The sequence below is a fragment of the Onychomys torridus genome, chromosome 6 (genome assembly GCF_903995425.1).
Source record: "Onychomys torridus chromosome 6, mOncTor1.1, whole genome shotgun sequence".
Taxonomy (NCBI): domain Eukaryota; kingdom Metazoa; phylum Chordata; class Mammalia; order Rodentia; family Cricetidae; genus Onychomys; species Onychomys torridus.
The window spans coordinates 28,370,158-28,387,911 of NC_050448.1; the positions used below are offsets into that span (position 1 = coordinate 28,370,158).

Consider the following 17,754-nt stretch of genomic DNA (forward strand, 5'->3'; position numbering starts at 1 on the left):
CTTACACTATTGATTCTATAAATATTGCTTACATATTTTAATAAATGAATGAACAATACAGGTAGCCTATGAAAAGACTTTATGTTACAAATGTAGACACCATACCATTTTCTATTAGAAAAACATATATTGTTTAGAGTTGTGTATTTAAAATTATATTAATAAACCATTATCAAGGCTCTGTGGATCATGGAGCCACATACCCTTGGACAATATTCATAATATGTGATAAATGTAAAGGAAAATAATTACAGATTTTAACTCATAAACATTCTCAAGTAAATCAACATTTTGTGATAAATTCTGTGGTCAATATAATGATACAAGTTGTTTTTTTTCTATCTAATTTAAAATGTCATTTTCTCTGTACATAGATGATAGATAAATATATTGGTGATAGATGATAAATATGTCAATAGATAGATGGATAGATAGATAGTAAAATAACTAAAACAATGGTCTCACTTTCAACATGTTGTGGCTTTATTGTTTTCTTTAAAGGTATCTCAAATCAATTTTCACTGAATTAAATATATAAAGTACAATACAATTATGTAATAGTTTCTAATTCTGTAAATTTGCCTTTCAATGAAAAGCAGAATTTTCTTTTAAAGTAGAAAACAAATAGTTAACAGAGATTGATTTTCTGAAAGAGATGTTAGCTTTGAAATGCAGAGTCAAAGGTAGCATTTTGATATGAAATAACATAGCTTTCTCTAAAACATATACTTGCAGGTTTGAGACAGCTAGGCAAAAAGCAAACAGTTAAAACAGCGAAGAACTCTCCTCAGTGAATTTGTCAATATGTAGGACATTGACAAGCTGCCAAGCTACTACACGTCTCAGGAGACATTAAAATGAACTTCAATTTTTATGTGATAATTGGAGATTTCAGACCCTACTGTCCCATCAGTTAGCAAAGATAGATCTATATGAAGATATGATACCCATTTGTGAAAATTTTCCAGGTTGGTACAGATCTCTAGAGAAGTGTTAGTCAGTTCAAGTGACAGAAAATTGTTGTATGAAAATAATTATGAAATATATGGATTCTTTCAATTAATCAGCTATTGGGAATGTTGCCATATTTCCAAATTTTATCAATCTTATCAAAATCCATGGAGAAGAAATATGAATCATAAAAATCTCTATCTAGATTCTTGTTTTTATTATCATATTGAATCATTGATAAATAGCTGGAATATTTGTAAATTTTTATAACATTTAACAATGTTTAAACTTAACATATGAATAGATACAATTTCAATTTCTTATACTCAGACAAATATCATTTGTTGTTAGTTGTTAGAATCTTAAAGTTACTTCAATGTGATTAAATGTCTGTCTAGCAGTGAAAGTGAAATTCTTTTTTAATCCCTGCCAATTATCTCATGTTGTAAACTTACTGTTATTAAAATACAGTGAGAAGTTTTTCGGTTGAGGTTTGCAGTGTGTATTTTCAATTCTCAATTCTAGAAATGCAGCAGTGGGAGTTAAGGTGTCCACGGGCTTTGTCTCATCAGATAGAGCTTCTGCTGTGTTTTTGCCTCTTCTCTTAGAGAAACTTGAAACTATTTAGCGTTCATATGACTGCTCTGCTTTTTTAACTGATGCCCCCGCCCCCAAATTCTTTAACACAAGACACTGAATTGGGATCTGCTATGATTTGAGTGCTACAAGGTCCACATGTTTATCCCCAGGTTGACTCTATTGCAAATTGATGGAGGACATTTTGGGAAGGGAAGCCAAATAGGACATCCCCAGGTCATTAAGACCATGTTGGAAATGATTGTAGATGAACTCCCTTCATTCTTTTTGGGACTCCTGACCATGAATTGATTAGTTTTGGTGTGCTGGAATGTGCTTTAACGGTTTACTGCCCTGTTGCAAAACAGTAGAAACAAATGATCATGGCTGGAGCATATATGAAACATATCACTTTTTAACTTATAAATTGATTATCTCAGGTATTTGATTACATGAACAGAAATCTGACCACTCCACTCTGACTTCCCCTAAACCATTATCACTCAATGCATAGCCTGAACAGAGAGCTGATACTGACTACTCCAAATATAACATTGTACATTCTCATCCCTGAACCATTCAAATGGTCATTGACATACAGGCACATGTTTGAAATGCTAGGTATAAATCTTGAGAATCCTTCTTTAAGCAATTTTGTCTTTATGCAAATATCATAAAACATAAAACTAACTTACACAAACCTAGGTGAGATAGCCTATTATATACCTCAGATTGTAGAGACCAAAGGTGTATCGAGGTACTGACTCCTGTGGCAGAGTATATTGTTATAGCACACTCCATTTGTACTAGGATAAATAATGATAAAGGTTATAGTATAGTGAATACATTCATTTTGTGTGCCTGTGACATAACACCTGAGACAAATGACATATAGGAGAAAACATTTACCCTTTCTCTTGCTTTCTGAGGTGTCAAGCAAGGGTCACATGGTATAATTCTTCCTTGGATTACAATGACTTAGCACAGGTTGGTTGGCAGGAGTAGTGGAACAAAATTCACGGGGTGAGAAATAAAGAGAGAAATAATGAATGTGGTTCCAGTATCTCCTTCACTCAGATGACCAGAAGACTCCTAATCAGACCTCACCTCCTCAAAGTCTAGCCATTTCTCAATAGTTTCATGGTATGAAGACCTAGTCTTTTCTAATGGGATTTTGGAGATATGCAAATCACAGTGATATGTAAATCACAAAAGACTTTCTATCATTGTTCATTAAAGCTGTCTGTGTTTTGCTTTATTGAAGGTCAAAGAATCAAATCCAGGACGTTGCACATGTTAGACAAGAGTTCTCCAGTTTAACTAGGTCCCATCACTTGTTTCTTTCCTAGGGTCTTTCTATGTAACTCAGTCTGGTCTTGAAGGCAGGATGCTTCTATCTAAGCCTTGTGAATGTCAGAATTATAGGTGTGTCCCTCAATGTCTCACAGTGCTATACTTTTATATGACTTTTATTTGTGGCAGCACCGCTATAAATATTAATAACACACATGTTACAGCATTACAAAAGCTACAACCCTACTAGGTAGGAGGAAGTTAATGAGGCTACTTACCTATATGCAATGTGTGTTGGAACAAAATATAGCATTACACTGTGTATGGGCATACTAGTTTGGAAACATTTTTGCTGAAGAAAAATGTGTATGTGACTATAAAATATGGTGATTATCAGATTATCAGGGTCTGGTCCATTGCATACCTTGAAAGTATAATGTTTTATCTGATGGAATCAGAAATGGGCTTGGGACATTCAAGCATGAGAAAAATTCCACGTAAATTTTGGTGATTTGAAGCATGGAGAAAACCACATGTGAGGTCTTTGGGAGTAAGCATTCTTTAGCAGCAGAGAGAAATGCATGTATACCATGAACCTTCCAATGAAACATGAACCTTTCTCATAATACCACAAGCTAACAAACCGGGACTTAAAACAGTTCTTCTCCAGAATCCACCAAAACAAACAAACAAAAAACAACACACAAACAAACAAAACAAAAAAACCCAGCTTACCCTTTTAATGATACTCTGAGTAAAGCAACTAAGACATCTGGGTGTATTTCTGACAGAATTATAAACTAGAAAATAACCATGGTGTAAAATTATGAATCTTGTATTCACTGCTAACTATAGTAAAGAAATCTAAGTTTGGTCTCTGAGATAGTCAATATTGTCAACATAACAGGATCTAGAATAACTAATCTCTGGTTGCCTGTGATAATCTATACCAAGTTAGCTAGGATTTGGACATATCTGTGAGTGATGACCTAGTTAGGTTAGTTGAGGAAGTAAGCCCCCCCCCCATTAGTGTGAACAAGAACTGAGATTCTGGATTAAGAAAAAGTGAGACAATATGAGCCAAGCACTAGCATTCACTGCATTCTGCTTGCTTCCTTATTGTAGATACAATGAGACTAGCTGGCTATAACTGCCCACCATGACTTCCTTGCAATAGCTTCCCATGTAAGAATGAGCCAAAACGAATCCTTCCTTCCTTTGGTGGCTATTGTCAAATCAATGAGATGGTAACGAATACCATCACACTGGACAAAGGAGTGAATCCAAGAAAGGAAACCTGAACTCTCTTCCATTTCCTTTATCTTACTCAAATAGACTGAAAAAATCTTTTGGTGAGTTTCTTCTCTATCAGATTTCAAAATGCTACATGGCATGCAATGCAGTTTGTGTTAGACTGCTTTTTGCCCTATTAAAACTAGAATAAAGAGTGAGAATTTTAGATAACCTTTATAAGAAAAAATGGTAATTAAGCTCAGCTGCCTTCCTGAGAGTGTTCTCCTTTTTAAATTTTAAGAATCCATTATGCAAATGTCATAAAGTTATGCTAAATAGTGCAGTTAAGGCAAAATAAGATTTATAGTTTCTCTAAGCCTGACACTTTGCAGATTGCCTTCACCGGTTAGTCAAGCAGCAGTGGAAACTGATTTCCAAATGATTCTACTTCCTGTTACAGTATTGTCCACAGGGTCCCATGCAGGTCTGTAAGCTGATCGACAGCTAAATTCCTTCACTAACAAGGCCAGTTTCAGAAGCCCTGCTTCATCCTAAAATACCTTGCCTCAGTCAGTTGTATCATTTTTGAAAGCTGTGTCATTTTGCAGTGCAAAAGAACTGTTGACCCCTGCAACCCTGACTTCTGTGAGTAACAGTGAAGTTATCTCCAAGTAAACCAGATTTTCAAAGCATTCTCAGGAAACTGGCCCCTGGTTAACAAAGTGAAACACTTTTATAGCATCATTCAAAATAGTTGTTTTTATGTATTTAGAAATTTTGAGACCACAACTCTAAGTGGAAAACATTGTTGTGGTTGTGTTGGCATAAATCTTTCACAGGTCTACATGAGGCATCCAGACCAGAGGGAGCAACACAGTGCCACATCATCGTTACACAAGAGAGTGAAACAAAAACCTCAACCGTGTTGGCCTGTTTTTTTTTTTTTTTCCAGAACATTCTTGATAGTGACAAGAATATAAAGAAAAATATCAAACAAACAATGGTGATTTAGGGGAGAGCAAGAAGGAGAAAAGCAAGAGAAGAAACAGTCTTGAATTTCCTCACTATGTACAGATCGTCTGGGTCTCACAGCATGACATTTGATTGGGAGAAATTTCAAGTCATCTCAGCCCAGCAGAAGAAACTGTGCTTTTCCTAATCCTAATTACTATAAAAACTTCTCTGTGTCTTTTGATATAATATTAACATGATTTTTATCATATCATTCAGGAGTAGTTCTTGTCCAAATTATCATGTTGTACCATGATATCAACAAGCTTTGTCATACTGTTCAAGCATGTGAACTTATAAATTAGCCTCATATGACCTGCCTCAATGTTTTAGTGAATATAATTTTGCATAATGGTATCATTAGGCTCCCTACAACAATAATACTTTTTCTTCATTTGCCAGTAAGTTTTAACATTGAATATTTGTGAGGTTTTGTTTTTTAAACTTCATTAGGTTTTGTTATCCTCATAATCATTTAAAATAGTCACCATCTTTAAGTCAAAAAGTCATAGCTTATAATGAGGTGTATTTTCAGGAGTCCAGTTTTTTTTTTTTTTTTTTTTTTAGATTATTTGAAAAACAAAAACAAAAACAAAACATAAAAGAACAGGAACTACCTCTTATTGGCCCAGGAACAAACAGCACATGCCACATGCATAAGAACTCTTCTTGTGAGCACTCAGTTTCTTTGTACTCTCTTTGTGAAATGACAGAGGAGTTACAACATATTCATATATAACCTTCCTTTAATTATTCACTGGCTTGGCAGCCTCTGCTTTCTTTAATCTTGCCTTTAAAACTTAAATGCTCGTTGTTTGTGTTTTTTTAATAATCCAAGAAATTATAAAATGTGAATATAATAAATGAAAACTATTTTAAATTAAGGAAAGTTAGTTACTGTATTAAAAAAAAAAAAAAAAAAAAAAAAACAAACTGCTGTGATCTCACCTTCCAGGACAGCCTTCAGTTAATTTGGGAATGTTGGTTGGAAAAGTCTATTGCATGTTGATTGATACCAATTATCCTGCTATTGATATTCCCCAAGAATAGTTACACAAATCAATGAAAGATGGCTTTTATGTAAATGTCGTACCTTTGATCATATCACTGTGGTTCTGAAATATAAATGAAAGTCATAACAATTTTATGTCTTGAATACCCTGTTCAAAAGAATTGTCCTATAAATATGTGTAATGACTTGGCACTGAGACACCTAAGCCTGTAGCATCACTGACAATGATGTTGTGAGGCTGAGAATGTCATCTCCACTTGGAGGCCATCCTACAAATCAAGGAGAAGCAGTAACTGTGATTTCCAATGGGCAGCTTCATCAAGATTGCTTCCACTTTCACGTGGCTGTTCCTGTGTCCCCGCAGCAAGCAGGCCTTCAATAACAGGACCTCCTTTATTATTTTTGTCATAAATTCTTATTTTTCTTTACTTTCTTACCACTTGGAAAGTTATTCAGGCATTTTATGAGATAAGGCTTTATGAAATTCTATACTGTACATATCTTTACAACTAAATCTTATTTTACTGTCCCTCTAGGAAAGTGAAAGCACAAACTGCCACACGATTAATCAAATCACAGCCACACTCCCTGTTCAAGTGAACTGAAGACATCACAAGTCCAGTAAATCACAGGGAAGAAACTCCAACACAGACATCAAGGCAGGATTCATTGTAGCTGTAGTAGGAATGCAATCCTGTCACCTACACTAGTCATCTCGTCCACTGGGAGAGTCCTCGTGGTCAGAGTGCAAATTAATAATGTCACCATTCTTGGCAATTGTCCTAAATACTTCTAAGACTAACTTCAGTAGATGTAATTACATTGCAATAAAATTACATGCAAAGTAGTATGAGTGCTTAGCTAATAATGTCCTTAGTGTTGGCAAATACTTTCTGAGATTATGTTTTAAGGATACAATTAAGAAAAAAAATTCATGCAACACAGTAAGGGTAGTTTTCAAATTGGTACTATAAAATTAACCACATATATCTATATTTTTATTTGTAGATTTCTTTCCAAGTTCCACAAAGAGATCAAATTATACTGTGAATTCTATTGTATGATTATTGATCTGCATTGTTCTTAAATTGTACATAGTTATTATGAGTAAAAATTAAACATAACAAATAAATGTATAATCACTTGAGACTACTCCAAAACCAATCAGACTGACACTGAGAATCGGACAATAGCTTTACATACCTCTACAAGTGATTATGAGGCAGAGCCTGAGTTGAAACTCTCTGATCCAAAAGTGCAAACATTTAAATCTCTTATTTACACAATTAGCAAATAAACAGTGTTCATGGTGATTTTGTCAGAGCTTATGGAATCTGAGTCATTCATTCATTCAGAAATTCATGCATAAAATTGTAATTAAATGACCAATGAATATATATTCTATGAAATATAAATGCAAAAGTGAATTAGGCATAGCTCCAACACACAAAAGACCTCACTGTACATGGGAGCTGAGCACATTAAAATACTATAATGCAGTGTGGTAAGTGCAGCCAAGAAATACTGCAATGTAAATTCTATAAATTATTATAATCAATAATGTATCAGGAAAGTGGAGGAGGAGTGTTTAATCGTGTTTGAGACATTGGGATAGAAAGAGGTGACATTAATTCTTCAACTATGATTTATAGGTTTTTTTTAATTGAATGTATGTGAAGGATCCAGATAGGATCTCATCTGAGGAGGCTGCAGTAGCAATTGAGAAGTCCCAGGAGAGTAAGGGTTGTGTATTAAGAGTCGTATAGACTTGCTGAGAAAGGATGGAAGATGGTGCCTGAAATCACTGTGGGATGCTTAATGTCATTCTCTGTGGCAGTGATTACTATAATTTGAATTCAAAGATAGTAAAAGAAAATGAAGTTTAGAAAGAGACAGCAGGAAAAACTGAATAGAATAAAGATAGAGATACATCCATAAGACTATTCTGTTTTATACTCCTTCAAATAATGAATTAACAAAAATGGTATTAATATTATTTCCTCAGAACTGAATTAATTTTAAAGCCACAGGAACACACGGCAATGGGGAAGCACACGGTATTTGCAGACATTGAGCATGTGATATCTTCTATGTGGAGTTTGGATGCTGTCCTCTGTGTTCTCTGCACAAAGAAAGACAAGTAACTTCATCAGGGTTTGGGGGAGCACTCATGGGACCAAGAAACTTTAAATCTGGGGCAAAATTAGATTTTATTTTTATTCAAATCAGTTCTGTCATAACGGAAGGAAACGTGGTAGGGACAAGATTGCTTCTTTTCTCACAAATTGTTAAGACTGCATTTGGGTCAAGTTTGCTATTCCAAAATATTTAACTTCTTTTACCCAGAGGCTATAATTTAAAGCATCAACTTTTGGAACTAAATTGTTTGCATCAGGTTCATTAATTTACAATCTTCTTCATGGGGCAGAACTCTGTTTCAAATCATTAACAATGCAATCACACAGGAAAGTGCCCTTTAAAAATTAAAAAAAAAAAAAAACCCACTATGCAGCAGCATGCTTTCAATGTTTGACTAAGTATATAAAAACCAATATTTTCTTATACAAGAGTAGGAAGTCTAAATCAACCTTTCTGACATGACTGTAGAGCCAACTAGGAGATTATTGTTCTTATCCTTGATCATTTCTAAGAGAATTTGTTACTAAGCTTAATTGAGATTCACTTTATGTTTTCGGATACCACCAACCCTCCCTACACAAAGAATTTCTTGACTTTTCTATAAAGTTTTCTTCCATAGGACTAATTACTTAAGGAGACTGGAGAACAGGAGCAGAAATGAGCAAGTGATGCTACAGTTTTATGCTCCTTGAAGAATTGTCAAAATTAATTCATGGTATTAAATTTCACATACCCACAGTAGAATTGTGCACGATAATTATTCCTCAGCTATGATGTGCATTGCTTTATGCTAGCTTCCCACCAATCATTAATATTTTATTTGAAGTAACTCATATTATTAATGGACACAATATAAGATAGCTAATAACTGGACATTTCAGAGATCCCCTGTGACTTATACAATTGATTTTAAGATGTATGGCTTATGTAGCCATTTGGCATATGTGGAGTTTACTGTCACGATTAATATTATATAAAAAGAAGATTATTTCAAATAAAATCTCAGCATCTTAAGTCTGTTCTTCCTAGTTATACATAAAGGAATACTATTTTTTTTACAAACTAATTTTTGCCACCCACGAAGTGAGTCAGTTGCATATAGTTAAATAGTACTATGTTTCCAAATAATTATCTAACAAACATCTCAATAAGTGTGAACATTTCTGATGACCTCATTGCTATAATTTCCTATTTACTTACATTTTCAAAATCAGTTATAATAAATACTACATTCTTAAACATATTTTGGAAGTATTAATTATTATGACAAATACTTTGTTTCCTTCTCTATTTCTAGCCAAAGATCATCTATGCTGGAGGAATTTGGTGGAAACAAGTGGTTATTCATAGGGATGAAATATTGTTTTATGATGCCAGTTATATATCATTAGTAAGGAGAAGAAATATTTTCCATTTCTCAGAATTGTTTTGACTTAGAATGGAAGACCACTTTGCAGTTGCCAATGAATTGTCAAGTTCACATTTGCCAGTAAACTCATTAAGTAGAGTTAGTATCAAATTCTCTGCCATTTTAGATTGGTTCTCTAAAGAAGGCCTTGACTATTTTTTTTCATTTGATTAATATTCAGAGATAACTGATAATCTATTCAACCACATAATACTGTAGTTTCTAGTCAATATGAATATTGCATAGAATTCATAGAAATAGTGTTTTGTAGCATTCTTTATTAACTTTTTTCTTTTAATTTACATCCCAATCCCAGTTTCCTCTCCCTCCTATCCTTGTACTCCCTACCCCTGCCTCCCATTATCCTCCACCATCCAGTCCTCCCAAGGGGAGCCATTTAGGGGGTTAGGGAGAAACCTGACCCAGGGAAAATCCCAGAAATCCACAAGAATGACTCCAGCTAAGACTCCTAGCAATAGTGGAGAGGGGGCCTAAACTGGCTTTCTCCTGTAATCAGATTGATGACTACTCTAATTGTCATCATAGAACCTTCATCCAGTAACTGATAGAAGCAGATGCAGTGATCCACAGGAAAACTCAGGGCCTAGCTCCAGGGAGTCCTGTTGAAGAGATGGAGGAGAGGAGGGATTGAACCAGCAGAGGGTAGGGGTGGGTTGTGGGGTGGGTGGATCACAATCATGACTGGTGAACCACAGAGACAGCTGACCTGAGCTTGTAGGAGGTCACAGACTCTGGACTGACAGCTGAAAACCCTTCATGGGAGAGACCTAGGCCTTCTACATGTGTGTGACAGTTGTATAGCTTGGTCTATTAGTGAGGATCCTGTCCCTAAGGCTTGAGCTGGCTTTTGGGAACCCATTGCCCCTGCTAGATTGCCTCTCCCAGCCTTGATGTAGGGGGAGAAGCTTGATCCTGCCTCAACTTGATGTGCCATGCTTTGTTGAAGCCCATGGGAGGCCTGCTCCTTTCAAAATGTAACATTCTTTAGACAAATAGATTCCTCAGGTTTGGGGACTCTGTCACTTGTTATAGCTGAATTATATTTCTTATATTGTGCATTAGAAAGGGAATTAGGATCCCAAATAAGCCCTTTTAATTTAAAATCATGAAGCCCACCTCCATCTCCTGAATTAAAATATTGTTAATTATAAAAGCTAAGCAGAAGGAACCATACCTACAAGTGATAATGCATTCAAAAGGAAACTGACCTAACTCAGAGTTAATGCAGACACGAGTCTCACAGATTGCGGCTCACTGTAGATACTTAAGGCTTCCTCTCTAGAGTCTAGGAAGTCCAAAGTCATGTGAAATTACTTCAAATTCTGGCAAGAGCTCCACCCCCGAACTATAGATATCCCTTTACTGTTTCTTTGGACTGTAGACAAAGCAGTCCTGATCCGAGTTTCATCAGGGTGGTAATCCCTTCATGGAATTCCAGCTCCTAATGATCTAATCTAAGTATATTTCTCACTGGCACCACCTTCAGTTAGGGATTAGGGATTTAGAATAAACATTTTATGTGGACACAAACATTCTGTCAACATAATATATATAGCCAGAGGGATGGGGATTTAGCTCAATGGTAGAGCACTTGCCTAGCAACCACAAGGCCTGGGGTTCTATTCTCAGCTCTCCCCCCCTCTCTCTCTCTCTCTCTCTCTCTCTCTCTCTCTATATATATATATATATATATATATATATATAGCCTTTAGACATTATTTCAATGTAAAAATATTCACACACTGCTATTTTTTATATGCAACCCCTTAGTAGAATGTATATCCATGACTAATTATTTGATTAAAATGCTGAATGACAAAAATAAGTTATATTCTATCATCATAATAACCCAAACAAAATGATGTACAGGACAAAATGTCAGTATATAATCATCCACATCTTCCATAATAACTCCTTCCTATGAGAAAACAATTTTTGTTTAGGCAAGTTTCTGAAGAATGATGTATTGAAAAATAAAAATAAAAAGTCATGAAATTGAGAATAAAGAAAAAGACCAATTACATAATAAGTAAAGGGTTTTGAAAATCAACAAAACGATAGAAATTTAAGAAGAAATTTTAGAAATTAATTTGATATAAAAATACAATGAAATATTCATCCAAACTTTTGGTGTTGAATTTGAAGTGGTGCAGGAGTCAATTCATGTAATGAAATACCAAGTTCATAAGAACCTCATTGTCAGGAGGCTTTTGGCAGCAAAAGCTCTGTTTTACCAACATCTGGTTAAAATGCTTTATAACGCTGTTATAGTGTAGCTTGTTTTTACTGATAATTGAATTCAGAGCCCTTCAGATAGGGGGCACATACCACTGAACCCAAATTGTTACTGGAAATGGGGGAGCTAAGGGAATAATATAGGAAACATTCTAATGGCAGAATCATAACTTAGGGATAATGATTAGGTACTGCAAATATTAGCTAGTTAATTAATACATTCATGCAAAATAGAGCTAGTGACTTTTAACATTTAAAGTTAAAAGGCTAGCAGAAAAAACACAAGTTTTCTGTCTGTAATGGCCAAATTGTTTATTGTCATCTTGACAGAAGATAAATTCACAGAGGAATTAGGCTTTTGGGCATGTTGGGGGTAGTATTTTTTGTTTGTTTGTTTGTTTGTTTTTGTTTTTGTTTTTGTTTTTGTTTTTGTTTTTGTTTTTGTTTTTTTGAGCAGAACACCCTATGGGCAGGACCATATCCTAGGTAGGATACTAGACGATATTAGAGTAGAAAAGTGAGTTATCACCAACATGCACTTATTGCTCTTCTTACTGACAATATGATCCTGCTGCTGGTTTAAACTTTTAACTGTGAGCTGAAGTAAACCCTTTATTTCTTACCTTTATTTTTATCAGAGTATTTTATCAGTAACAGGAGAAGAAACTAATATACAATCTCAACTTTGAAGGACCCTTTCATGTATTGGATATTGTGATAGAGGACACAGGACAGAAATCCCCAACAGGATTCAGCGGAAAATTCAAAGCTCTGGTTTACCCAAGGCTTCTATGGCTTCAGGTTTGGAAATTGATGACATTGGCTATTAACAATTAATAACTTGACAATTTCCAATAATTATACTGTCATAGAAAACAGAAATTTATTTTTGAATAAGGTTAGAAAAAGAATATTCATATACATAAACTGTCTCTAATGCTACTAAGAGCTGTTTATGGAGACCAGAGTAATAAGACCTCACTTTCTACTATTGGCTGCTTTACAGAATGAACTGTAAATAGGGGAAAGTCATAAAGTAAATATGATGAGTTCAAAAAATCTTCCATTAACTAGAGATATAGCTTTTAAGTTATTTAATAATTAGTCATCCATGGAGATGGTCATAAGTCATGCAGAACTTTCAGGGGAGCTTAAATGAATCTGTAGGAACAATGAATACTGATAAATTTAACTATGGTCCACCTCTCTCTCTAAGCCTTTTTAAATATCAAGAGCATAAACCCCAGTTGTGGAAAAGGAGACAACTCTGCTAATCCTCCAGGTACATGACAAATGATAAGTTCCACCAATACTAAGAGACAGATTTGCATGTTTAGAGAGATTTCAATAGACCTACCACTGAAATCACAATTGAAATTCAATAGCTAATTGAGGGGCTTGAGAGAGGACTCAATAGTTATGAATTCTTGTGTCTCTTACAGAAGACCTGGGATGGGTTCTCAGTACCCAAATTGTCACTCACAACCATCTTTAACTCCAGCTCCAGGGAATATGATGCCTTCTTTGGCTTCTGCAGGTGCCAGACACACACACAATATACATTCATACATACAGGCAAACATTCATATACAAAAATTAAAAATAAATCTTTTAAAGTCATGTGAGACTGGAGGTGGTGGCACACGCCTTTAATCCCAGCACTCAGGAGGCAGCGCCAAGCAGATCTCTGTGAGCTCGAGGCCAGCCTGGTCTACAGAGCGAGTTCCAGGACAGGCATCAAAACTACACAGAGAAACTCTGTCTTGAAAAAACAAACAAACAAAATGAAGTCATGTGAAAGAATGCACAAATTCCCATTCCCAAACTTGGAAATGAGGACTTTTGCATAATTGGGGATCTAAAGGTAGTCTGGTTTGGTCTTTTTTTCTAACAAAAGCTACATGATTGACCCTGTGTTCCAAGAGTTGTGAATTTTTATCTCAACCTTGGAAGGAAGGTACTGTAATACTCTAAAGCATATATTTCATGGCATCAATTACAAGGAAATCCGTGAAGAATCTGACAAGTTTCCAAAATCAGAAGGAAAGCCTGATGGCCTTGGGTTACAAATATGCAGTACTAAAAATCATGGGTATTTGATGCATGACCACAAAACAATATCTTTTTTTTTTTAATAGTTAAGAGACTTTATTCTAACAGCTATAATTACAGTGCTTGTCGAAATGAAAACTGAAAACAAGTATACAAAACAGTTGATTACTAATTGTGTATTGAAAGCAGTAAGAGGTTCCACGACACCAAATAAACCAGTTCTGAGATTTCCCCAAGATAAATTTAACAGCTCCAGCTTCTTCAGTGTTTATCAAAATACAAAAGAAAAAAGTAGAGATTGTCTTTCGATGGCAAATCGGACCCTTGCAGGCTGAGGGAGAAAGCTACTTCACAAATGGAGATGGGGGTGCTCCAGGATGTGGGTCTGGATCGACCCTCCCAGCTTGCACACGCTCCTGCTGGTGAGACCCAGGCCTCCTGCCAGCGTGTCCAAGTGGGCCCAAGAGTAAGCTGGGTATGTAGGCTGCCATCTGGCCCGGCCACACACCAAAAGCAAGCCGTGCCCTGCACCCCACAATGGCTCCCAGCCCGCCCCTAGGTGACCATGTGCGCACAAGTACAAGCACAATACTATGGAATGCAGGTGACCCAAAGATAGGTGAGTCACGGGGGCTCTACTGTGACCATGCAGCGGATGGTGATTTGTCACCTTCTCTCCTGTACCCATGGGAACAGGTGATCCGATGGACTAGCATTCAGGCCATTACTGCAAAACCTACACTAGGCATAGTCTCCCTTCTGTGTGTTCAAGTGTTCTTGTCCTGTATTTTTAACTATTTTTAAAAATGTACTGAGTTTGGGTTAAAAACCAACCACCAAATGGATACTGACACCAGTCTACAGCCCAATGGCTCCTGGAGGCCAGGTGCCCCTACACCCAAATCCCTTCTCAGTACTGACAGTGAGTTGATTCTCTTTTTATAATAAAAAAAAAGCTAAGTAATATTGCATAGGAGTACCAGAAACTGCCTCAGTGGAAACAGAAACTATTTACATTAAATAAAAACCTGGCTTCAGGCAGCGTCTGCACATGTACAGCACAGTGCAATGCACACTGTGACCAACCCATGGAGACAGCTTCTGGCACTCAGGACCACAGAGTCGCACGTTTGCCACATGAGAGGAAAGCGGAGGGCAGAGAAGAGGAAGTGAGGGGGAGGAGGGTTCTGGTTCACTTCTGGTTCCGGAGCTGATTGGACAGCCAGACTAGTCCTTCATAGAGCCCATCCCTGCTGGTGGCACAGGTGGCTTGAATGTACCAGTTCCTGTGGCGTAGAAAGTGCAGCCCCAGCTTGTCTGTGATTTCGGCCGCATTCATGGCATTGGGGAGGTCCTGCTTGTTGGCAAACACCAAGAGAACGGCATCCCGTAGCTCATCTTCAGCTAGCATCCTCATGAGCTCTTCACGGGCCTCATTCACGCGTTCTCTGTCATTTCTGTCCACCACGAAGATCAAGCCTTGGGTGTTCTGGAAGTAGTGGCCACACACATCCCACACAGTGAAGCAGATATTCTTGTACTCAACTGTCTCCACTTGAAACCAATGGTGGGAATGGTGGTCACAATTTCACCCAGCTTCAGTTTGTATAGAATTGTTGTCTTCCCTGCAGCATACAGGCCCACTATGAGAATGCGCATTTCTTTTTTGCCAAAAAGGCCCTTGAAGAGGTTTGCAAACATATTCCCCATGCTTGTGGACAGGTGGAAGCGATACTGGCCAGAGACCTCCACGGCGGCTGATCCCAGCCATGCGTTGGTTTCACTCCCACAAGATGGCGGCGCTGACCACAAACAATATCTTTAAAGCAATGTGTCAAGTGCTTTCAAATATCTTCCTTTCCCTGTGCTTGACTTTGTTGTAATTTCCTAAGTACTTCCATCCAGTTCAAAGATGTGACTTAGTTGCAAATATGATTTGGTAAGGGACAGAAGGCATGTCCTTATTTGGAATTGTAACAATAATTTCTTATTCAAGACAGGCAATATAAATGCAAGAATCTATGGATGGATTAGGTATATTCCAAAGCTGTATTCATTGAAATAATCCAGTGAAGGTTTTTACCTGTTCTGTGTACCAATTAAAGTCCAATCAGAAAACACAGCATAGAATAATTTGAAATCTTTCATAAATAACTAAATGGTATATCAAGTATAAATATATTTATAATTATGGATATATCAATTTTATGTTATTAAATATATTTATAATTATGGATATATCAATTATATATTAATTATAAATACATAGTTACTAATATTAACAGGGTGATGATTAGTAAAAAATAAAGAGTAGGAAAAAATCCATAGGAATATTAGCAACAATAACAGTTGCTATTACTCAGGGACTAAAATGAAGCTACAAGCAAAATGACTGATCTGGTCAGAGTTTAAGGATTTTAAAGACAGGCCACAACTGAGAATACCTAGAGTGTGGAAAGAAGCTAAAGTGCTCAACTGGCACAACATGGTTCCTTGAGTTGCCAGAAAAGCTATCTGTAGGACGGTGGCATATGGCTAGTTTCTTGAAAGGAGCCAAAAAGGCAGCCCTGAAAGAATGATGTTCCATCAGCATTTGTGCAGTAAACAAAATCAGGTAGAAGCATCCTTGTCCTCTGTGAGCCTCAGCGGTCTGGTGTTGGTGAACCTCTCATCTTGCCTGTGAGCATGAAAGGAAGACAAGTTTCTTTCTTTTAAAATGTCATCTCCATGAAAGCTGAGTATAGTGTCAGCAAAGAAAGAAAACATCCGTAATTACTCTGAACCCAGTTTGGCTGTATAAGAGCTAGCAGTTATGAGTAGATGGAGAACTAAGAAGCAGTGCTTTTACTATTTGGCACAGCTCGTCTTGAAGAGTCTCGGGTTCTTAGCTCAAAGTTCTGGTCTACATAGCTGAATATACTTTTTCTTCTCTTCTTCATTATTTCTAATTCTTTCAGTCAAATTTTGCTCGTTCTACTAAATATGTGTTTCTTAAACTTGGTGCTACTTAATGACAGTTTTGTGCTTGTTCTTTCCCCTCCTTGCAGATTCACTTGCTATAATTTTGTTCACTGCATGGATTCTGTCAATACACACTACCTTTAGAATTTCCTAAATTTTGTCAGCACACAATTCTTTTTAATTTTTATCAAATCACACTTTAAGAGTGAAATTGGATTCTTTATATGGATCCAGTTTTGTTAAAACTGAGTGATAGGCAATTTCATAACCATTTAGTTGGATGTTTTAAAAATGACTTTGTGTGTATTAAGCTCCAGGGACTATTTTCAGTCCAGTTGAGCTTGAAGATGAAAGCAGGGAGATGCTACTCACACAACAAGACCATTAGGGATCAGTGTTTATGATGTCTGTGATGAAAATTTATTTAATTTGCATTATATTACAATATTGATCATCTTAGTATGAGTCAACACTGATTTGAAAAAAAAAAAAAAAACTCACAGTACAAGTAGTCCCACAGTGGCTAAACTAACTGTGTATAAGATCTCATGAAAACAAAGTGGGCTTTGGGTCCAGACCTCAAAAAAGGTCAATATTAAAAATCAAAATTATCATTCTCTAGATATGAAAAAATATTTATAATTTTATTTTCATAGAAATTTGATGCTTAGCTCAAAGAGCTAAAAAATACATTTGGAAATTATTCCAGTTGCTTTTAAGAACTGATGATTTATAAAGATAACTTTTTAATAATAATAATAAAGTTGTAAAGACATAAAAGAAAACTATTTCATGTCTAAAAAATAAAACCACATAAACAAATCAGATAATGATTAAAACTGACTTTCATATTCTTGACTTC

General features: G+C 36.1%; 1 pseudogene; it reads right to left on the reverse strand.

The window, feature by feature from the left end:
* Positions 1-15,123: 15,123 nt before the first annotated feature.
* On the reverse strand, positions 15,124-15,683 carry LOC118585873 (annotated as a pseudogene).
* Between the last annotated feature and the right edge of the window lie 2,071 nt (positions 15,684-17,754).